This window comes from Eleutherodactylus coqui, chromosome 5 (genome assembly GCF_035609145.1).
Source record: "Eleutherodactylus coqui strain aEleCoq1 chromosome 5, aEleCoq1.hap1, whole genome shotgun sequence".
Taxonomy (NCBI): domain Eukaryota; kingdom Metazoa; phylum Chordata; class Amphibia; order Anura; family Eleutherodactylidae; genus Eleutherodactylus; species Eleutherodactylus coqui.
The window spans coordinates 264,732,662-264,756,781 of NC_089841.1; the positions used below are offsets into that span (position 1 = coordinate 264,732,662).

At 50.0% G+C, this 24,120-nt stretch overlaps 1 protein-coding gene across 1 annotated transcript in view; it reads left to right on the forward strand.

Moving 5' to 3' along the window:
• Positions 1 to 24,120, forward strand: part of LOC136628971 (calcium and integrin-binding family member 3-like) — a 208,066-nt gene that overhangs the window by 150,966 nt on the left and 32,980 nt on the right. The window lies entirely within an intron of this gene.

Genomic DNA, 24,120 nt, shown 5'->3' on the forward strand with positions numbered 1-24,120 from the left:
ATACGTTGCACATGCTTTTGACTGTGCATGAAAAAAAGCGTTGAAAAAACACCGTTAAGAAATCTGAGGCAAAATGCTAATTTTTAGCATTTTGCCTCCCTTAAAACGCAATAAAAGTGATAAAAAAAGCCAAATGTACCCTAAAATGGTACCAATAAAAACTAAAGCTTGTCTCTCAAAAAATAAGCCCACTTAGAGCTCTGTACATAGAAAATAAAAAAGTTACAGGACTTTGGATGCAGCGATTTAGAAAAAAAAAAGATTTCTAAAGAAAGGGTTTTTATTGCAGAAAACTGGAAAAACCTAAAAAAAAGTAAGAATTTTGGTATCATTGTAACCATGCCGACTCGCAGAAAAAATGGATTGTGTCATTTATATGCTGCATTATTAATGCTGTAAAAAAAAAAAATCTATGGCAGAATTGATGCGTTTTTTTTCTCCCTGTTATCATAAAAAAAATTATAAAAGTTTTACAATATAGCTTATGTACCCAAAAGTGGCACCAATAAAAACTACAGTTCTTCACGCAAAAAACAAGCCCTTATACGTCCGCGTCGATGGAAAAATAAAAAAAGTTATGAGTTTTGAAAAATGGAGAAGAAAATCTGCCAAAAATCGTCCTTAAACCCAAAATAGGCCATGTCATTAAGGGGTTAAAGCAGCTGTAACGCACACAAACTTAAATTTAAGTGCAGTTCATGCAAGCACAATTCCTGCTGCAATAAAAGATTACTAGTTAGCCCTCTGGAAGTTAGGCAATAAACATGTTAAAAGCTTGATGTGTTTTTGACAAAAAAGTTAGGCCATGCACAATAGTTTTTTTTTTTTATTTACAGGCACACATTTTTAAGGAAAAAAAAACAAAACATGCATGGCCACAAAAACATAACTTTATAAGCAACAGGCAACTTACACCTTCTATATGTGAGCCAGGCTATGTGACACTACAATGGTTTAGACGACAAAAGCAAAATAAATAAAGTTAGAAGATCATGAGCGAATATGGATGTAGCTAATGTCTGTCCCGCCTTTAAGTGCTCTATGTTGCCAAGGAACGGCCACCTTGCGGCATTTGAAAATAAGTTTCCAGGGTGTCCTGAATACGGAGGCCCACTGTGGGTAGCAGTGTTGCCAAACATCAAGCCATCACAGTTAGGAAATGCGCTAGTAAACTCATCATACAGTGCCCTCTTCAGTCCGCATCAAATTATGCACACGACGCAGGCCTCTATGACTCCCACAGCGCCTTCAGAAGTGAAGGGAAGGGTTCTATCCAACACACACTATGGGGCCACTAGGACCCCAAAAGTGTATTTCACATAACGTCTGGCCCTTGAAAGACGTCAGTTGTACATGCGCCACCCTACTGTTAAATGCCTACGGGCAAATGGTCTCATTACGTGCTACGAAATAAGGTGCCTTCCTGCAGCCTCTGGCCAATACGGGAAAACATGAACGCTCGCAAATCGGCCATACTGCCATAGGCCCCATTGTCCACTAAAACAAACTTAAAATCAGTGTCTGCTATTTCCAGTAGCAAAACTGAGAAAAAATGTTTATAATTATAAAAAACGAAAGCCAGCTTGCACAGGCTTCCTTATGCGCACATGTTTTCTATCTAACGCCACAATGCACACGGGAAACTGTGCCCGGGTGTGAAAGCCATTGGCAATGTTTACCCAGTGGCCTACAGTTGGCTGTGGGAGATATACGGGCTACAGACGCCTCCAAAGAACTTCACACGTTTTTATGAGAGCGCGAACGACCGACGAACAGTGGTGTGCAACCTGTGTCGCACCAAGATCAGCCAGGGAGCCACCACTACCAGCCTCACCACCACCAGCATGCGCAGGCATATGATGGCCAAGCACCCCACAAGGTGGGACGAAGGTCATTCACCGTCTATGGGTCCCACCACTGCCTCTTCCCCTGTGCCACAACCTGCTACACAGATCCAATCCCCCTCCCAGGACACAGGCACGAGCGCCTCCCGGCCTGCACCTGCACCCTCACCTCCACTGTCCTCCACTCCCTCCAGCAATGTCTCTCAGCGCAGAATTCAGCTGTCATTAACACAAGCGTTGGAGCAAAAGCGGGAATACGCTGCCACCCACGCTCATGCACAAGTTTTGAACGTGCACATTGCCAAATTAATCAGCCTGGAGATGCTGCCATACAGGCTTGTAGAAACGGAGGCTTTCAAAAACATGATGGTGGCGGCGGTCCCGCGCTACTTGGTCCCCAGTCGCCACTATTTTTCCTGGTGTGCCTTCCCCGCCCTACACCAGCACATCTCCAGCAACATAAATCGTGCCCTCACCAACGCGGTTACTGGGAAGGTCCACTTAACCACGTACACGTGGACAAGTACTGGCGGGCATGGCCACTATTTCTCCCTGACTGCACATTGGGTGAATTTGGTGGAGGCTGGGACCGAGTCAGAGCCTGGGACCGCTCACATCCTACCCACACCCAGAATAGCCTGTCCTACCTCGGTGCTGGTATCTGCGGCGTTTTATGCCACCTCTTCCAAACCCTCCCCCTCCTCCTCCGCCACATCTACCTCTCAATTAAGAAGTGTGAGCACATCGCCAGCAGTCAGTAGCGTGCGGCACAGCGGTGGGCAAGCGTCAGCAAGCAGTGCTGAAACTAATCAGCTTAGGTGACAAGAGGCACACAGCCCCCGAGCTGTTGCAGGGTTTGACAGAGCAGACCGACCTCTGGCTTTTGCCGCTGAGCCTCCAACTGGGCATGGTAGTGTGTGACAATGGCTGTAACGTGGTAGCGGCTCTGCAGCTCAGCAGCCTCACACACGTGCCATGCCTGGACCACGTCTTCAATCTGGTGGTTTAGCGGTTTCTGAAAAACTACGTCTGCGCACATTTCCGCAAGTCTACCACGGACGCTGCCACCCTGAGAACCTGGCAACGTTGGTTTCAGCTGCTAGAGCACCAACTGCTGTGGGACATGCCCACACGCTAAAATTGTACGCTGCACATGTGGGCCAGGCACGAGCAGCATAGAGCAATTATGGAATACCAGCTGCAATATGGGTGGCAGAGTGGTCATCAGCCTCCACTATTCTTTACTGAGGAGTGGGGATGGATGGCAGATATCTGCCAGGACTGCAGAAACTTTGAGGAGTCTGCCCAGATGGTGAGCGGCATGTGTGTGACAACGGCCATAACCTGGTGGCGGCTCTGCAGCTTGGCAGCCTCACACACGTGCCATGCCTGGCCCACGTGTTGCATCTGGTGGTTCAGCGGTTTCTGAACAACTAGCCCACTTGTCTGACCTGCTCGGCCTGCGCACATTTCCACAAGTCCACCACGATTGCTGCCACCCTGAGGACATTTCAACATCAGTTTCAGCTGTCAGAGCACCGACTGTTGTGTGACGTGCCCACGCGCTAGAATTCTATGCTGCACATGTTGGCCAGGCTGTACGAGCAGCGTAGAATAGTAGAATACTAGCTGCAACATGGCCTCCGCAGTTCTTTAAAGAGGGGGCATGGATGGCAGACATCTGTCAGGTCCTCAGAAATTTTGAGGAGTCTACCCAAATGGTGAATGGCGATGCGGCCATTATTAGCGTTACCATCCCACTGCTTTGTTCGCTGCGGTTAGAATAGGAGGCAGGGGAATGACAGTATGTCACTTGATAGCCAGTCCACCCTCACGTCTGTATCTCAGCGCGTTTTGGAGGAGGAGGGGGAAGAGACTGCTGGCCACACTGCAGAGGGTACATGCTGCTTCCCTCTCATCTGTTCAACGTGTATGTGCTGAAGAGGTGGAGGATCCTGAAAGTCATCCTCCTAGTAAGGACAACGATGTGTTGCGTAATGGGACTCTGGCACACATGGCTGACTTTATGTTAGGCTGCCTTTCCTGTGACCCTCACGTTAGACGCATTCTGGCCAACACGGATTAATAGGTGTAAACCCTTCTCGACCCACGGTATAAGGAGAACCTTTGCACTCTCATTTCTGAAGAGGAAAGTGGTACGAGAGTGATACAATACCACAGAGCCCTGGTGGAAAAACTGATGCAAAAGTTCCCATTTGACAGCACTAGCGGTAGAATATGTAGTTCAGGGACCACCTACCAGGGGAGGCGCAGGGATCAGGCTGCATGTCCAACGCAGGCATGGGAACACTCTCCAAGGCCTTTGCCAGTTTTATGGCTCCCTAGCCAGACTGTCTCACCACTCCCCAGTCAAGGCTGAGTCGGAGGGAGCACTTCAAAAAGATGGTGAGGGAGTACATAGTCGATCATACCACTGTCCTCCGTGATGCCTCTGCTCCATGCAACTATTGGGTGTCAAAGCTGGACACGTGGCACAAACTCACACTGTACGCCCTTGAGGTGCTGGCCTGCCATGCCGCTAGCGTCCTATCAGACGTTTAGTGCTCCTGGGGGTGGGATCATCACAAATAAGCGTACCCGCCTGTCAACTGACAGCATGCTTAAACTGATTAAGATGAACAAATGCTGGATTTCCCCAGACTTCTCTTCTTTACCAGTGGAAAGCAGCGGTTCATAAAGAATCTTTTAGCGGCAACAGCAGAAATATGCATCCTCTCTTTAACCCAAAAAAAGGGGAGAAGTAGCTTGGTCTATCCCTCTCGGATCTTACTCCTCCTCCTCCTAAAATAGCATGTCATCATGCTGAACTGCCAATTTTTCTGCGGGCCAAAAGCCTCTGAAACAAACAATTTTTTCGGAGGACTGCCTCCAGCCTCTATTACAAATTAAGCAACAACGACCTGTATCTTTAAAAAATGTTTATAGCTTTCACCTGCCCTCGGGGTAAAGCAATTTTTCAGGGGTACACTTGTACTCTTGGTACACCAATGTTTCAAGGGTCGGCCTATACACTTGCTACAGAAAAGTTTGAGGGTTTTGCTTATACTATTGCCACAGAAAGGTTTGAGGAGTTCACTTATACTCCTGCTACAAAAAGGTTTGAGGGGTCCGCCTATACTATTGCTACAGAAATGTTTGAGGGGTTCGCTTATACTCTTGCTACAGAAATGTTTCAGGGGTTCGCTTATACTCTTGCTACAGAAATGTTTCAGGGATCCGCCTATAATGTGAGTGCACAAAGGCTTTTATCCATTGCGTTGTTCCGCTATCTGACACATACACAGAATGAATCCGGCAGAAGCCGAGGTCCTGGGCGGGGTAAAACTCTGCTATGTTTGGACACTGTAATTTCTTCATGTTTAATACTTTCCTTGGCTTTCATGGGTTCGCCTGTGCTGTTGGTGCATAAAGGTTTTACAGCACGGTGTCCAGCTGTCTGGCACAGATACACTGAATGACTTGGGTAGGGTGCTGCAGCCTTTCCCATTGTGTTGTTCTGCTATCTGACACCTACACAGAATGAATTGTGGATTTCCCATTGCTATGTAACTCACGGCACCTTCGGTCACACAAGGTGAAGGCTGGGACTGAGCCTGACTCTGGGCCACTCACATGCTTCCCACACAGAGGAGTGCGGGTCCTACCTCGGTCACTGTTTCTCGGGCTTATTATGCCACCTCCTCCTCCTGCTTGGGGTCTGGGGATCAGCACTAGGCAACATGTATTTGCTCCAGTATTACCACAGTATCTGAGACACTGGTTTGGACCAATCAAAAAAAACGTAACTGAATTAAGGAGACGTTCACAGCAGTACTAGCATCTGAGTACGCTTTATGCCCACAATTGCTGAGGGTGTGGGCAGAGACCGATGTCCTAAGGGGGGGGGGGGGATGCAACTGCGCCAGGTTTGGCCTGTGAACTTTTTTGTGGTTCATCCAGTCTTTGGAGCGATGAAAGCAACCGTAACTGATTTAGTGAGGTGTTTGAGGGGTCTGCCTATATACTTGCTACAGAAGGCTGAGGTCCTTGGCAGGGTGAAACTCTGCCATGTTTGGGCATTCTGATTTCTTCATATTTAATATTGTCACCGGGTTGCAGGGGCTCGCCTATGCTGTGGGTGCACAAAGATTTCCCATTGCGGTGTTTTAGCTAAGTGGCTGAAATACACCTAATTACTTGGGTAGGGTGCAGAGTGCAGACAGCTTTCCCATTGTGTTGTTCAGCTATCTGACAGACAGAATGAATTGTGTGGGGACACATGGATTTCCCATACCTATGTAACTCACAACACCTTGGGTCACACAAGGTGGAGGCTGGGACTGAGCCTCACACGAGGCCCGCTCACATGCTGCCCACACAGAGTATTACGAGTCCTACCTTGGTCACGGTTTCTCAGGCTTATTATGCCACCTCCTCCTTCTGCTTGGGGTCTGGGGATCAGCGTTGGTCGGCATATATTATCTCTTGTGCTACAAATTACCACAGTTATCCGAGATACTGGATTGGAGCGTTCACAGGAAGCGAAACTAATGTGATGGGTTAATTCACGTTTATGCCTTTTAAATTGATAAGTGTATGTCACAGAATACTTATGTGTTTATAATTTGCATTTTCTTTTGCTAAAGGTTTAAGCTTAAACGTGTAAGGGCCGACGCTTAATAATAGACTACAGCGACTCCATTTTGTATCTCTTTGCTTGTTTTGCTTCAATCATGTATCTGTATTAATTTCACCTTTTACCTAGAAAAATGTTAGACCCAATTATAATAATTGGCTTTGAATCCTTATCAGCTTTCTCTCTCTCATGCCTCCTTTCCCTTGAGAAAGCTCATTCCCTTCTAGTAATAAGCGTCCAGGAATGTTTTGTTTTGTTACAGTTGTCACCGGACATTGATGCATTGCTCATGTAGGAGACTTCTTTGAAAGATGTGTAATGCTAATTAAAATCAACAGATGTTATGTAGCCTTGGGCATGCGCAGTAATCAAATCAATACGTCAGCAAACCTTTCCTATATCATCTGTAATTCTTTGAATAAACTTCACTTCTTCTTTGGCTAACCGCATACCCGTGTGGTCATCCATCTAAGTTGTCTTTGAGTACTCAACCCTAAAACCAATTTGGAAGCAGACAGCATTAGCTCAACGGTCTGTGTTTAGACCCCTTACACTGATTTCATCAGTCTTTTACAGGGTCACTGTATGCATGTGGTGGCTACTTTTGCGACACCTCCTGCTTCAAACCAATCTTTGGTGTTAGTATGTGCTGCTGCATTGTGGAGATGTGTAGAAGTACTGGCATCTGAGTCCCCCTTTATGCCCACATTTGTGGCTCCTGACAATTTTGTGACAGAGGTGGCACAGGATTGGAATGATAATCATACGTCAATTTATCAGCAATTCTCATCAGCATTGCGAGCTATCGCCCACAATTTCAAAGAGGGTCACTGCCAGGCCCTGCCAACCCTCTGCAGTGTGTGACTCCAGTTCCTCCTCAGTGCAGATGCACTTATAAATAGACATGAGGGTGGTATGGCTATCAAGCCAGCGTGTGGAAAGAGGGCAGCTGAACGCTGCGCAGGGAAAATTTTGTGTGCGATGTAGACGCAGGCTCGTGCAGGGGGTTGGACAGCAATGCCAGCATGTAACCCAGGAAAAGAGGCAGCGGTGTCACCCGCAGGCGGTGATTGGCCTTGGTTGCAGCTAGTGTGCTGCTTGGCTAAGATGTGCCAGCGCGTGTGCCTTGCTGCTTATGGTCTGTCCCAAGTAAATTGTTAGGGGGGTGATTGCCAGGCTCTTGCCCTAATTGGGTTCGTTACTGGAGATGAGCGAGCACCAAAATGCTCGGGTGCTCGTTACTTGGGACGAACTTTTCGCGATGCTTGAGGGTTCGTTTCGAGTAACGAACCCCATTGAAGTCAATGGGCGACCCGAGCATTTTTGTATTTCGCCGATGCTCGCTAAGGTTTCCTTGTGTGAAAATCTGGGCAATTCAAGAAAGTGATGGGAACGACACAGCAACGGATAGGGCAGGCGAGGGGCTACATGTTGGGCTGCATCTCAAGTTCACAGGTCCCACTATTAAGCCACAATAGCGGCAAGAGTGGGGCCCCCCCCTCCGAAAAACTTTTACTTCTGAAAAGCCCTCATTAGCATGGCATACCTTAGCTAAGCACCACACTACCTCCAACAAAGCACAATCACTGCCTGCATGACACTCCACTGCCACTTCTCCTGGCTTACATGCTGCCCAACCGCCCTCCCCTCCCCCCCACAGCGCACACCAAACTGTCCCTGCGCAGCCTTCAGCTGCCCTCATGCCACACCACCCTCATGTCTATTTAGAAGTGCGTCTGCCATGACGAGGAACCGCAGGCACACACTGCAGAGGTTGGCATGGCTAGGCAGCAACCCTCTTTAAAAGGGGCGGGGCGATAGCCCACAATGCTGTACAGAAGCAATGAGAAATAGAATCCTGTGCCACCGCCATCAGGAGCTGCACACGTGGGCATAGCAATGGGGAACCTATGTGCCACACACTATTCATTCTGTCAAGGTGTCTCTGCATGCCCCAGTCAGACCGGGCTTTTTAATTCATAGACACAGGCAGGTACAACTCCCTATTGTGAAGTCCCTGTCGACCGACAGCATGGGTGGCTCCCTGGAACCCACCGGCGATACACAAAAAAATCCCATTGCATTGCCCAACACAGCTGAGGTAGTAATGTCGTGCTTAATGCAGGTGGGCTTCGGCCCACACTGCATGCCCCAGTCAGACTGGGGTTCTTTACAAGTGGAAACAGATGCATTTATAATTCCCTGTGGACCCACAGCATGGGTGGGTGCCAGGAAGCCACCGGCGGTACATAGAAATATCCCATTGCATTGCCCAACACAGCTGAGGTAGTAATGTCGTGCTTAATGCAGGTGGGCTTCGGCCCACACTGCATGCCCCAGTCTGACTGGGGTTGTTTACAAGTGGAAACAGATGCATTTATAATTCCCTGTGGACCCACAGCATGGGTGGGTGCCAGGAAGCCACCGGTGGTACATAGAAATATCCCATTGCATTGCCCAACACAGCTGAGGTAGTAATGTCGTGCTTAATGCAGGTGGGCTTCGGCCCACACTGCATGCCCCAGTCAGACTGGGGTTCTTTACAAGTGGACACATGTAGGTTAAACTCCGTGTGCACCTACAGCATGGGTGGCTCCCTGGAACCCACCGGCGGTACATAAAAATATCCCATTGCATTGCCCATCACAGCTGATGTAACGTCAGCTTTAATGCAGGTGGGCAAAAAATTAATTTGATTACACTGTAGGCGAGGGCCCACAAAAATTGCTGTATCAACAGTACTAATGTACATCCAAAAAATTGGCCATGGCCAACCAAGAGGGCAGGTGAAACCCATTAATCGCTTTGGTTAATGTGGCTTAAGTGGTAACTAGGCCTGGAGGCAGCCCAGTTTAACTAAAAATTGGTTCAAGTTAAAGTTTCAACGCTTTTAAGAGCATTGAAACATATAAAAATTGTTTAGAAAAATTATATGAGTGAGCCTTGTGGCCCTAAGAAAAATTGCCCGTTCGGCGTGATTACGTGAGGTTTCAGGAGGAGGAGCAGGAGGAGGAGGAATATTATACACAGATTGATGAAGCAGAAATGTCCCCGTTTTGGATGGTGAGAGAGAACGATGCTTCCATCCGCGGGTGCAGCCTACGTATTGCTTAGGTATCGCTGCTGTCCGCTGGTGGAGAAGAGAAGTCTGGGGAAATCCAGGCTTTGTTCATCTTGATGAGTGTAAGCCTGTCGGCACTGTCGGTTGACAGGTGGGTACGCTTATCCGTGATGATTCCCCCAGCCACACTAAACACACTCTCTGACAAGACGCTAGCCGCAGGACAAGCAAGCACCTCCAGGGCATACAGCACGAGTTCAGGCCACGTGTCCAGCTTCGACACCCAGTAGTTGTAGGGGGCAGAGGCGTCACGGAGGACGGTCGTGCGATCGGCTACGTACTCCCTCACCATCCTTTTACAGTGCTCCCGCCGACTCAGCCTTGACTGGGGAGCGGTGACACAGTCTTGCTGGGGAGCCATAAAGCTGGCAAAGGCCTTGGAGAATGTTCCCCTGCCTGCGCTGTACATGCTGCCTGATCTCTGCGCCTCCCCTGCTACCTGGCCCTCGGAACTGCGCCTTCTGCCACTAGCGCTGTCGGATGGGAAGTTTACCATCAGTTTGTCCACCAGCGCCCTGTGGTATAGCATCATTCTCGAACCCCTTTCCTCTTCGGGAATGAGAGTGCAAAGGCTCTCCTTATAGCGTGGGTCGAGCAGTGTGTACACCCAGTAATCCGTAGTGGCCAGAATGCGTGTAACGCGAGGATCACGAGAAAGGCATCCTAACATGAAGTCAGCCATGTGTGCAACACATGGCTGTCTTCACTAGGAAGATCACTTTCAGGATCCTCCTCCTCCTCCTCTTCCTCCTCCTCAGGCCATACACGCTGAAAGGATGACAGGCAAGCAGCATGGGTACCGTCAGCAGTGGGCCAAGCTGTCTCTTCCCCCTCCTCCTCATCCTCCTCATGCTCCTCCTCCTCTTCCTCCTGAACGCGCTGAGATATAGACAGGAGGGTGCTCTGACTATCCAGCGACATACTGTCTTCCCCCGGCTCTGTTTCCGAGCGCAAAGCGTCTGCCTTTATGCTTTGCAGGGAACTTCTCAAGATGCATAGCAGAGGAATGGTGACGCTAATGATTGCAGCATCGCCGCTCACCACCTGGGTAGACTCCTCAAATTTTCCAAGGACCTGGCAGATGGCTGCCAACCAGGGCCACTCTTCTGTAAATAATTGAGGAGGCTGACTCCCACTGCGCCGCGCAAGTTGGAGTTGGTATTCCACTATAGCTCTACGCTGCTCATAGAGTCTGGCCAACATGTGGAGCGTAGAGTTCCACTGTGTGGGCACGTCGCACAGCAGTCGGTGCACTGGCAGATTAAACCGATGTTGCAGGGTCCGCAGGGTGGCAGCGTGCGTGTGGGATTTGCGGAAATGTGCGCAGAGCTGGCGCACCTTTCCGAGCAGGTATGACAAGTGGGGGTAGCTTTTCAGAAAGCGCTGAACCACCAAATTAAAGACATGGGCCAGGCATGGCACGTGCGTGAGGCTGCCGAGCTGCAGAGCCGCCACCAGCTTACGGCCATTGTCACACACGACCATGCCCGGTTGGAGGCTCAGCGGCGCAAGCCAGTGGTCGGTCTGCTCTGTCAGACCCTGCAGCAGTTCGTGGGCCGTGTGCCTCTTCTCTCCTAAGCTGAGTAGTTTCAGCACGGCCTGCTGACGCTTGCCCACCGCTGTGCTGCCACGCCGCGTGACACCGACTGCTGCCGACGTGCTGCTGACACATCTTGATTGCGAGACAGAGGTTGCGTTGGAGGAGGAGGAGGAGGAAGGTGCTTTAGTGGAGGAAGCATACACCGCCGCAGATACCACCACCGAGCTGTGGCCCGCAATTCTGGGGGTGGGTAGGACGTGAGCGGTCCCAGGCTCTGACTCTGTCCCAGCCTCCACTAAATTCACCCAATGTGCCGTCAGGGAGATATAGTGGCCCTGCCCGCCTGTGCTTGTCCACGTGTCCGTTGTTAAGTGGACCTTGGCAGTAACCGCGTTGGTGAGGGCGCGTACAATGTTGCGGGAGACGTGGTCGTGCAGGCCTGGGACGGCACATCGGGAAAAGTAGTGGCGACTGGGAACCGAGTAGCACGGGGCAGCCGCCGCCATCATGCTTTTGAAAGCCTCCGTTTCCACAACCCTATACGGCAGCATCTCTAGGCTGATCAATTTTGCAATGTGCACGGTTAATGCTTGAGCGTGCGGGTGCGTCGCGTCATACTTGCGCTTGCGCTCAAACTGTGGCACTAGCGACGGCTGGACGCTACGCTGAGAGACATTGCTGGATGGGGCCGAGGACAGCGGAGGTGATGGTGTGGGTGCAGGCCAGGAGACGGTAGTGCCTGTGTCCTCAGAGGGGGGTTGGATCTCAGTGGCAGGTTGGGGCACAGGGGGAGAGGCAGTGGTGCAAACCGTAGGCGGTGAACGGGCATCGTCCCACCTTGTGGGGTGCTTGGCCATCATATGCCTGCGCATGCTGTTGGTGGTGCCTCCCCAGCTGATCTTGGCGCAACAAAGGTTGCACACCACAGTTCGTCGGTCGTCAGGCGTCTCTGTGAAAAACTGCCACACCGTAGAGCACCTTGACCTGTGCAGGGTGGCATGGCGCGAGGGGGCGCTTTGGGAAACAGTTGGTGGATTATTCGGTCTGGCCCTGCCTCTACCCCTGGACACCGCACTGGCTCGGCCTGTGCCCACACCCTCACTTGGCCCTCCGCGTCCTCGCCCGCGTCCACGTCCTCTAGGCCTACCCCTACCCCTCAGCATGCTGTATAAGCAGTGATTTGATTTCACAGGCAGGAAAGAAATTGGCGCAAGGCTGCACTCAACCGTAACTGGTTGCGTCTGATTTTTTTACGTTCTCCCCGCGGCACACACGTACCCAGAGCCCTTAGGACTGACAGAGGCAGGGCAAATATACTTTCTTCCCTTTTGTTTAAAAGGATAGGCCCACTGCGTCTATTCAATGACTAATATAACTGTGTTGCGGCCCTGCAAAAGTGTCACAGAACTTTACTGTTGCAGAGTTATTAACTGTGGCAGAGCAGGTATTTCCCAGGCAGGAAAGAAATTGGCGCAAGGCTGCACTCAACCGTAGCTGGTTGCGTCTGATTTTTTTACGTTCTCCACGCAGCACACACGTACCCAGAGCCCTTAGGACTGACAGAGGCAGGGCAAATATACTTTCTTCCCTTTTGTTTAAAAGGATAGGCCCACTGCGTCTATTCACTGACTAATATAACTGTGTTGCGGCCCTGCAAAAGTGTCACAGAACTTTACTGTTGCAGAGTTATTAACTGTGGCAGAGCAGGTATTTCCCAGGCAGGAAAGAAATTGGCGCAAGGCTGCACTCAACCGTAGCTGGTTGCGTCTGATTTTTTTAAGTTCTCCCCGCAGCACACACGTACCCAGAGCCCTTAGGACTGACAGAGGCAGGGCAAATATACTTTCTTCCCTTTTGTTTAAAAGGATAGGCCCACTGCGTCTATTCAATGACTAATATAACTGTGTTGCGGCCCTGCAAAAGTGTCACAGAACTTTACTGTTGCAGAGTTATTAACTGTGGCAGAGCAGGTATTTCCCAGGCAGGAAAGAAATTGGCGCAAGGCTGCACTCAACCGTAGCTGGTTGCGTCTGATTTTTTTACGTTCTCCACGCAGCACACACGTACCCAGAGCCCTTAGGACTGACAGGGCAAATATACTTTCTTCCCTTTTGTTTAAAAGGATAGGCCCACTGCGTCTATTCACTGAATAATAAGTTTAATAACTGACACTGTGTTGCGGCCCTGCAAAAGTGTCACAGAACTTTACTGTTGCAGAGTTATTAACTGTGGCAGAGCAGGTATTTCCCAGGCAGGAAAGAAATTGGCGCAAGGCTGCACTCAACCGTAGCTGGTTGCGTCTGAGTTTTTTACGTTCTCCACGCAGCACACACGTACCCAGAGCCCTTAGGACTGACAGAGGCAGGGCAAATATACTTTCTTCCCTTTTGTTTAAAAGGATAGGCCCACTGCGTCTATTCAATGACTAATAACTGTATTGTGGCCCTGCCTACACAATTCTGTGCCTGTAGTATCAATGGAGGGTGCAATGCTCTGCACCGCCGATTTTGAGAAAAAAAAAAAAAAAGCAACACAGCTAACAGCAGCCTGCACAGTACTCCACACAGTTAAATGTGGCCCTAGAAAGGACCGTTGAGGTTCTTGAAGGCTACACTCACTCCTAACACTCTCCCTGCCTAAGCACCACTTCTGTCCCTAATACCGGGTGCAATGCTCTGCACTGCCGATTTTGAGAAAAAAAAAAAATTAGCAACACAGCTAACAGCAGCCTGCACAGTACTCCACACAGTTAAATGTGGCCCTAGAAAGGACCGTTGAGGTTCTTGAAGGCTACACTCACTCCTAACACTCTCCCTGCCTAAGCACCACTTCTGTCCCTAATACCGGGTGCAATGCTCTGCACTGCCGATTTTGAGAAGAAAAAAAAATTTCTCCACTGCTAACAGCAGCCTGCACACACGTAGATGTGGCCCTAAGAAGGACCGTTGGGGTTCTTGAAGCCTACACTCACTACAAACACTCTCCCTACAGCAACTCCAATAGAACAGCACTTTCCCTCAGCTAACTCACAAGACATCTGAGGCGAGCCGCGGGAGGGGCCGACTTTTATACTCGGGTGACATCTGATCGCCCCAGCCACTCACAGCAGGGGGGTGGTATAGGGCTTGAACGTCACAGGGGGAAGTTGTAATGCCTTCCCTGTCTTTCAATTGGCCAGAAAAGCGCGCTAACGTCTCAGAGAGGAAACTGAAAGTAACCGGAACACCGCGTGGTACTCGTTACGAGTAACGAGCATCCCGAACACCGTAATATTCGCACGAATATCAAGCTCGGACGAGTACGTTCGCTCATCTCTATTCGTTACTCGAAAGAAGCTCTCGAGTAAAGATGAGCGAGCACCAAAATGCTCGGGTGCTCGTTACTCGAGTCAAACTTTCCACGATGTTCGAGGGTTCGTTTTGAGTAACGAACCCCATTGAAGTCAATGGGCGACTCGAGCATTTTTGTATATCGCCGATGCTCACTGAGGTTTTCATTTGTGAAAATCTGGGAAATTCAAGAAAGTGATGGAAACGACACAGAAACGGATAGGGCAGGCGAGGGGCTACATGTTGGGCTGCATCTCAAGTTCCCAGGTCTCACTATTAAGCCACAATAGCGGCAAGAGTGCCCCTCCCAACAATTTTTACTTCTGAAAAACCCTCATTAGCAAGGCATACCTTAGCTAAGCACCACACTACCTGCTACAAAGCACAATCACTGCCTGCATGACACTCCGCTGCCACTTCTCTTGGGTTACATGCTGCCCAACCCCCCCGCACGACCCAGTGTCCACAGCGCACACCAAAGTGTCCCTGCGCAGCCTTCAGCTGCCCTCATGCCACACGCTGGCCTCATAGCCACACCACCCTCATGTCTATTTATAAGTGCATCTGCCATGAGGAGGAACCGCAGGCACACACTGCAGAGGGTTGGCAGGACCAGGCAGCGACCCTCTTTAAAAGGGGCGGAGCGATAGCCCACAATGCTGTACAGAAGCAATGAGAACTCCAATCCTGTGCCACCTCCGTCAGGAGCTGCAAATGTGGGCATAGCAATGGGGAATCCATGTGCCACACAGTTTTCATTCTGTCAAGGTGTCGCATAGCTCAATCCACACTGCAAGGGGAAAGCCGTCAGCGCTCTGCCCCCTACCCAAGTCAGTCAGTGCCTTTGTGCCAGACAGGTTAAACACCGCAATGGGAACTAAGTTTGCACCAACAGCATAGGTGGGTCCTAGGAAACCCAATACATGAACAAAAAATTGATCTGAGCGGCCAAACATGGCAGACTTGCACCGCGCCCACGGCATAGGCCTCGGCCCATAATTTCAGCAATCCTAGGCTGGCAGCGGACTTGCACTGCACCCAGGATATAGGCCTCTGCACAAACCCTCAGCAATCACGTGCCTAAAGCGGACTTCAATGCTAGCGTAGCTGTGCACGTCTCATTAGCGCTGTATTGATCCTGTAGTTTGTCCCAATGCAGTGCCACGGATAGTAGAGCTAATGTCAGATTAAATACAGCTGGGCTTTGGCCCACACTGCATGCCCCAGTCAGACTGGGGTTCTTTATAAGTAGACACAGGCAGGTACAACTCCGTGTGGACCGACAGCATGGGTGGGTCCCAGGAAGCCACCGGCATTACATAAATAAATCCCATTGCATTGCCCAGCACAGCTAAGGTAATGTCAGATTAAATGCAGGTGGGCTTCGGCCCACACTGCATTCCCCAGTCTGACCGGGGTTTTTAATACATAGACACAGGCAGGTACCAATCCCTAATGTGAAGTCCGTGTGGACCCAAAGCATGGGTGGCTCCCTGGAACCCACCGTCGGTACATAAACAAATCCCATTGTAGTGCCCAGGACAGCAGAGCTAACGTCAGATACAATACACTTGGGCTTTGGCCCGCAGTGCATGCCCCAGTCAGACTGGTAATATGTACCTTAACAGTAACCGCGTTGGTGGGAATGTGGTGGCGACTGCGGACCTAGTAGCGCGGTTTTATTTAGTTGGTTTTCGGAATGTGGCCAGGATTAAGTGGGCCATGGCGGGGGGATGGTGGGGGGGGCTCTCTTGTTGTGTCGTTAAAGGTGAAATTCTTGGACTGCCACCAGACGGACCAATGCAAAGGTATTTGCCAAGAATGTTTTCATTGTTGGAGGAGGAGGAGGTGGATGTTTTTGAGGCACTACGTGTCCTCTCCACGTGTCCGTGGTTATATGCACCTTAACAGTAACCGCGTTGGTGGGAAATGGCCTCGTCGCCATCATGTCTTTGGGAAGCCTCCCTTTCCACACCCCAGTGACATAACATTAGCAGCGGTATAGGCAGAGCCCAGAATTAGTAACATTTCAGCGGTAGCATTAGGACAGGCCCCAGTAACATATCTCTAGCAGCACTATAGGGGGAGCACAGTATAAGTTCCATTTCAGTAGTAGTAGCAGTCCAGACAGGCCCCAGTAAGAATTCCGAAGCAGCAGTATAGGGGGAGCACAGTCTTAGTTCCATTTCAGTAATAGTAGCACTGAAGACAGGCCCCAGTAACAATTCCGAAGCAGCAGTATAGGGGGAGCACAGTCTTAGTTCCATTTCAGTAATAGTAGCACTCAAGACAGGCTCCAGTAACAATTTTGAAGCAGCAGTATAGGGGGAGCGCAGTCTTAGTTCCATTTCAGTAATAGTAGCACTCAAGACAGGCCCCAGTAACAATTCCGAAGCAGCAGTATAGGGGGAGCACAGTCTTAGTTCCATTTCAGTAATAGTGGCACTGAAGACAGGCCCCAGTAACAATTCCGAAGCAGCAGTATAGGCGGAGCACAGTCTTAGTTCCATTTCAGTAATAGTAGCACTCAAGACAGGCCCCAGTAACAATTCCGAAGCAGCAGTATAGGGGGAGCGCAGTCTTAGTTCCATTTCAGTAATAGTAGCAGTCAAGACAGGCCCCAGTAGCAATTCCGAAGCAGCAGTATAGGGGGAGCGCAGTCTTAGTTCCATTTCAGTAATAGTAGCAGTCTAGACAGGCCCCAGTAACAATTCCGAAGCAGCAGTATAGGGGCAGCACAGTATTAGTTCCATTTCAGTAGTAGTAGCAGTCAAGACAGGCCACAGTAACATTCCCGTTGCAGCAGTTTAGGGAGATAACAGTCTCTTTCACATTTCAGTAGTTGCAGTATAGACAAGGCCCCAGTTACATTTATGTAGCAAAAGTGTAGGCCAACCCCACACACCTTACTAGGATTACACTGTAGGCGAGGGCCCAAAAAAATTGGTGTACCAACAGTACTAATGTACCTCAGGAAAATTGCCCATGCCCAACCAAGAGGGCAGGTGAAACCCATTAATCGCTTTGGTTACTGTGGCTTAATTTGTAACTAGGCCTGGAGGCAGCCCAGTTAAAATAAAAATTGGTTCAGGTGCAAGTTTCAACGCTTTAATGAGAATTGAAACGTATAAAAATTGTTTACAAAAGTAATATGGCTGAGCCTTGTGGGCCTAAGAAAAATTGCCCGTTCGGCTTGATTACGTGAGGTTTCAGGAGGAGGAGCAGCAGGAGGAGGATGAATATAATACACAGATTGATGAAGCTAAAAGGTCCCCGTTTTTTATGGTGATAGAGAACGATGCTTCCATCCGCGGGTGCAGCCTACGTATTGTTTAGGTACCGCTGCTGTCCGCTGGTGGAGAAAAGAAGTCTGGGGAAATCCAGGCTTTGTTCATCTTTATGAGTGTAAGCCTGTCGGCACTGTAAGTTGACAGGCGGGTACGCTTATCCGTGATGATTCCCTCAGCCGCACTAAACACCCTCTCTGACAAGACGCTAGCCGCAGGGCAAGCAAGCACCTCCAGGGCATACAGCGCGAGTTCAGGCCACGTGTCCAACTTCGACACCCAGTAGTTGTACGGAGCAGATGCGTCACGGAGGGCGGTCGTGCGATCGGCTACGTACTCCCTCACCATCCTTTTACAGTGCTCCCGCCGACTCAGCCTTGACTGGGGAGCGGTGACACAGTCTTGCTGGGGAGCCATAAAGCTGTCAAAGGGCTTGGAGAGTGTTCCCCTGCCTGCGCTGTACATGCTGCCTGATCTCCGCGCCTCCCCTGCTACCTGGCCCTCGGAACTGCGCCTTCTGCCACTAGTGCTGTCGGATGGGAATTTTACCATCAGTTTGTCCGCCAGGGTACTGTGGTATAGCATCACTCTCAAACCCCTTTCCTCTTCGGGTATGAGAGTGGAAAGGTTCTCCTTATACTGTGGGTCGAGCAGTGTGTACACCCAGTAATCCGTAGTGGCCAGAATGCGTGTAACGCGTGGGTCACGAAAAAGGCATCCTAACATGAAGTCAGCCATGTGTGCCAGGGTACCTGTACGCAACACATGGCTGTCCTCACTAGGAAGATCACTTTTAGGATCCTCCTCCTCCTCCTCCTCAGGCCATACACGCTGAAAGGATGACAGGCATGCAGCATGGGTACCCTCAGCAGTGGGCCTGGCTGTCTCTTCCCCCTCCTCCTCATGCTCCTCCCCCTCCAAAACGCGCTGAGATATAGACATGAGGGTGCTCTGACTATCCAGCGACATACTGTCTTCCCCCGCCTCCGTTTCCGAGTGCAAAGCGTCTGCCTTTATGCTTTGCAGGGAACTTCTCAAGAGGCATAGCAGAGGAATGGTGACGCTAATGAATGCAGCATCGCCGCTCACCATCTGGGTAGACTCCTCAAAGTTTCCAAGGACCTGGCAGATGTCTGCCAACCAGGCCCACTCTTCTGTAAAGAATTGAGGAGGCTGACTCCCACTACGCCGCCCATGTTGGAGTTGGTATTCCACTATAGCTCATAGAGCCTGGCCAACATGTGGAGCGTAGAGTTCCACCGTGTGGGCACGTCGCACAGCAGTCGGTGCACTGGCAGATTAAACCGATGTTGCAGGGTCCGCAGGGTGGCAGCGTCTGTGTTGGACTTGCGGAAATGTGCGCTGAGCAGGTCAGACAAGCGTGGGTAGCCTTTCAGAAACCGCTGAACCACCAAATTAAAGATGTGGGCCAGGCATGGCACGTGCGTGAGGCTGCCAAGCTGCAGAGCCGCCACCAGGTTACGGCCATTGTCACACACGATCATGCCCGGTTGGAGGCTCAGCGTCGAAAGCCAGCGGTCGGTCTGCTCTGTCAGACCCTGCAGCAGTTCATGTGCCGTGTGCCTCTTCTCTCCTAAGCTGAGTAGTTTCAGCACGGCCTGCTGACACTTGCCCACCGCTGTGCTGCCACGCTGCGCGACACCGACTGCTGGCGACGTGCTGCTGCTGACACATCTTGATTGCGATACAGAGGTTGCGTAGGAGGAGGAGGAGGGTGGTTTAGTGGAGGAAGCATACACCGCCGCAGATACCACCACTGAGTTGGGGCCCACAATTCTGGGGGTGGGTAGGACGTGAGCGGTCCCAGGCTCTGACTCTGTCCCAGCCTCCACTAAATTCACCCAATGTGCCGTCAGGGAGATATAGTGGCCCTGCCCGCCTGTGCTTGTCCACGTGTCCGTTGTTAAGTGGACCTTGGCAGTAACCGCATTGGTGAGGGCGCGTACAATGTTGCGGGAGACGTGGTCGTGCAGGGCTGGGATGGCACATCGGGAAAAGTAGTGGCGACTGGGAACCGAGTAGCGTGGGGCCGCCGCCATCATGTTTTTGAAAGCCTCCGTTTCCACAAGCCTATACGGCAGCATCTCCAGGCTGATCAATTTGGCTATGTGCACGTTTAACGCTTGAGCGTGCGGGTGCGTGGCGGCGTACTTGCGCTCAAACAGTTTGCGCTAGCAACGGCTGGACGTTGCGCTGAGAGACATTGCTGGATGGGGCCGAGGACAGCGGATGTGAGCGTGTGGGTGCAGGCCGGGAGACGGTCGTGCCTGTGTCCTGAGAGGGGGGTTGGATCTCAGTGGCAGGTTGGGGCACAGGGGGAGAGGCAGTGGTGCAAACCGGAGGCGGTGAACGGCCTTCGTCCCACCTTGTGGGGTGCTTGGCCATCATATGCCTGCGCATGCTGGTGGTGGTGAGGCTAGTGGTGGTGGCTCCCCGGCTGATCTTGGCGCGACAAACCTTGCACACCACAGTTTGTCGGTCGTGTGCAGTCTCAGTGAAAAACTGCCACACCTTTGAGCATCCCGGCCTCTGCCGGGTGGCATGGCGCGAGGGGGTTCTTTGGGAACCAGTTGGTGGATTATTCGGTCTGGCCCTGCCTCTACCCTTGGCCACCGCACTGCCTCTTCCAACCTGCCCTGCTGCTGCACTTGCCTCCCCTGTCCTCAGTAGGCTTAGCAAACCAGGTGGGGTCAGTCACCTCATCGTCCAGCTGCTCTTCCTCCGAATCCTCTGTGCGCTCCTCCCTCGGACTTACTGCCCTTACTACTACCTCACTGATAGACAACTGTGTCTCATCGTCATCGTCCTCCTCACCCACTGAAAGCTCTTGAGACAGTTGCCGGAAGTCCCCAGCCTCATCCCCCGGACACTTTCCAAAGGTTGGGCATCGGTCACGACAAACTCCTCCGGTGGGAGAGGAACCATTGCTGCCCAATCTGGGCAGGGGCCCGAGAACAGTTCCTGGGAGTCTGCCTGCTCCTCAGAATGTGTCATTTTCATGGAGTGAGGAGGCTGGGAGGAAGGAGGAGCAGCAGCCAGAGGATTCAGAGTTGCAGCTGTGGACGGCATAGAAGACTGGGTGGTCGATAGATTGCTGTATGCACTTTCTGCCATCCACGACAGGACCTGCTCACACTGCTTAGTTTCTAATAAAGGTCTACCGCGTGGACCCATTAATTGTGGGATGAATCTGGGGACGCCAGAAACTTGCCTCTCTCCTAATCCCGCAACAGTCGGTTGCGATACACCTGGACCAGGAGCTCGGCCTGTGCCCACACCCATTGCTTTTCGCTAAAAATTACTAAAGCATACATACTAAAGTGTGAAAAAAAAGTTGGACAGACAATAAAGTGACATGTAACAATAGTTACCACAAAACATGATGAATGTTCATCTGGGGCCACACAGAATATATTCCTAAAGGAAATCGTGTGGTTTTGCCAGAGCGTAAAGAGATTTCCGCAGGGAAAGTACTGCTTCAAAACACGCGACACTTAGCTGCAGGTTTTGAAGCGGCTTGGGCGCATGCTTTTCCGTTGCGGCCAGCACTCTCATAAAAGGAGAGCGCAGCCACAATGGGAACTAGCATTAAGAAAATGAACAGGCTGCGGCCGGGAAATCTACGCCGCAAAACTGGCGTCTGCCGGCATTGGCACAATGGATTGCCCGTCCTGCGTGGACGAGATTTTGAACAAATCTCTACAACATAGCTGCTTAATCCCTGAATTTGCAGCGGCAGGAGTATTTTTCACCGCAAAAATCAAGGCTAAATTTTAATGGAAAACCAGCCCTGTGTGAGCCCAGCCCTTAAGGTCGCTTCACAACAAAAATAGGGAGCTGCAGTTAGTCAGCTAATCAATACAACTAAAGACACAGGTATAGAAGCAATAATTTAACACGCATCATCTTCAGAACTGCTACATTCCTTTGTATTGCCAAACGCAGTGCAAAAGTGAATGTGCCTGGATGCCAGCATTGATGTACATGCTCTAAAGCAGGCGGCCTTGATTTGCAAAAAGTGTGAAAAATGTTGAGTTGCATTAGTGACACACAATGCACAGACGTGGCTATGCTAGTAAACTTTTAGAAATGCATTTAACGGATATGACATTAGGCAAAAGTATGTAGATAAACATATGGCAGACATTAGGGTCACCACCTCCCCTTAAGACATTTGAACAAAGAGTGGGAAGATAGGTCGCCGTCAGCTAAAAAGCACTGCAGCTTTTTCTGAAACGTAACTCCCCCCCCCCCCCCCCCAAAAAAAAAGGGGCTTATGTTTCAGAAAACGGAAACCGGGATGTTGGGACAGCGAAATCATGCACATCCTAATTATAGCAACACTACAAAATAACAAATACTACCAAGCTCAGGGTAAGAAGCAAACACTCCTCAGCAGATATGCACATCTGCATTGGCGTGTCCTGGAATGTCAGGTCGAGCCGCACCATGGAAAGTGGCTTATCAAACACAGAGCCAAAAAGTCTTGTGTACACCTCGAATTTTGCAGGGTGGCCCTGAAGCTGCTGGTAAAGCACATGAAAGAAGCCATTAATTGACTGCCACTGCAGAAGAGGGTGCACCCACATTCTTGTTGCGGTAAGAGGGTCAGCCTGCTACATATAGCTCTTTTCTCAAAACGCCGAGAGATAAGCCAATTCAGAAGCAGAGCGTTGCACTGAAATGCCATATTAGAAAGGTCAGCAGATAACAGTGCTAATGACAAACTCCTTTAAACCACCTTTACAACCTCAGCTCAGGTCAAGTTAAATCCTACAGCTGTGCAGTTAACCTCTGCAGAAAAACGCAACACAGCGCAACATTGCAAGCTGCAAAGTGGAATTCGGGCAAAAAAATTTGTAATGCAAACGCAGTAAAAACGCATATGCTCAAATGAGAATTCACAGCATTTTTTCAGGCATCAAATTTGCAAACGCTAGTGGCACCATTAAATGGGGAAAATTGGCTTCTTTTTTTTTTCCTTTTTGCCTTCCTCTGGATCAACATGGGGGGGTAATAGGCTGAAGTGGATGGACATGTCTTTTATCAGTAACATGGTATGTAAGGCTGGATTCACACAAACATATATCGGCTCGGTTTTCACGCCGAGCCGATATACGTCGTCCTCATCTTTGGGGGGGGGGGAGGATGGAAGAGCCAGGAGCAGGAACCGAGCTCCCGCCTCCTCTCCGTCCCACTGCACTATTTGCAATGAGGAGAGGCGGGATGGGGGCGGGGATAATTCTCAGACCTTAGCCCCGCCCCGTTCCACCTCCTTTCATTGCAAATAGTGCAGAGGGGCGGAGAGGAGGAAGAGAGGGGGCGGGAGCTCAGTTTCTGCTCCTGGCTCTTCCATTCTCCCCCCCCCCTGCAGATGAGGGAGACGTATATCGGCTCGGCGTGAAAACCGAGCCGATATACGTTCGTGTGAATCTAGCCTTACATACCATGTTACTACCATGTTTCCCCAAAAATAAGACAGTGTCTTATATTAATTTTGGTTCAAAAAGGTTTAACTTTTTTACATGTATAGCTGCCTGGACACTATTTAAATTGACTTCTTAAATTAACGGTTAGCAGGGCTTAATTTTGGAGTAGGGCTTATATTTCAAGCATCCTCAAAAAGCCTGAAAAATCATTTTGCATCCTCAAAAATTCTGGAATATCATGCTATGTCTTATTTTCATGGAAAAAGGGTATCTGGGTGAGTAGATGTGCTGCTGTTTCTTTCTGCCTTTTAGAGAAGATTTATGCTGAACTAGCTGATATACCCGGCTTCGCCCGAGGTAATTTGGTACTGGTGTTTATCTGGTGTTCACACGGAAAATCTTCTGAAGTCGTGGTTACTTTAGAGATACCAGAAAAACATATGTTCACCATTTTGCATAGTTCTCTGCGTTACCCAGGAAACACCACGGGGAGATAACCATGCGACGTTTCCTTCATATAAAATGACATCAGGAAGTGAGAGAATTAGATTCCATACGTAAAATTTGGACACTAATTCTTTTGCACTTAGGATTGAATAATCGAGTTGGGACCCATTAACTTTTCCTATTTATGACATAATCAATGCCCATGCCAAATTTCAAGTTTCTATGACATCGGGAAGTGAGAGAATTAGATTTTGTACGTAAAATGTGGACACTAATTCTTTTGCGCTTTGAATTGAACAATCGAGGTGAGACCCATTAACTTTTCCTATTTATGACATAATCAATGCCCGTTCCAAATTTCATGTTTCTATGACATTGCGAAGTGAGAGATTTAGATTATGTACATAAAATTTCGACGCTAATTCTTTTGCGCTAGAATTAAATCCAATTGGGACCTATTTGCTTT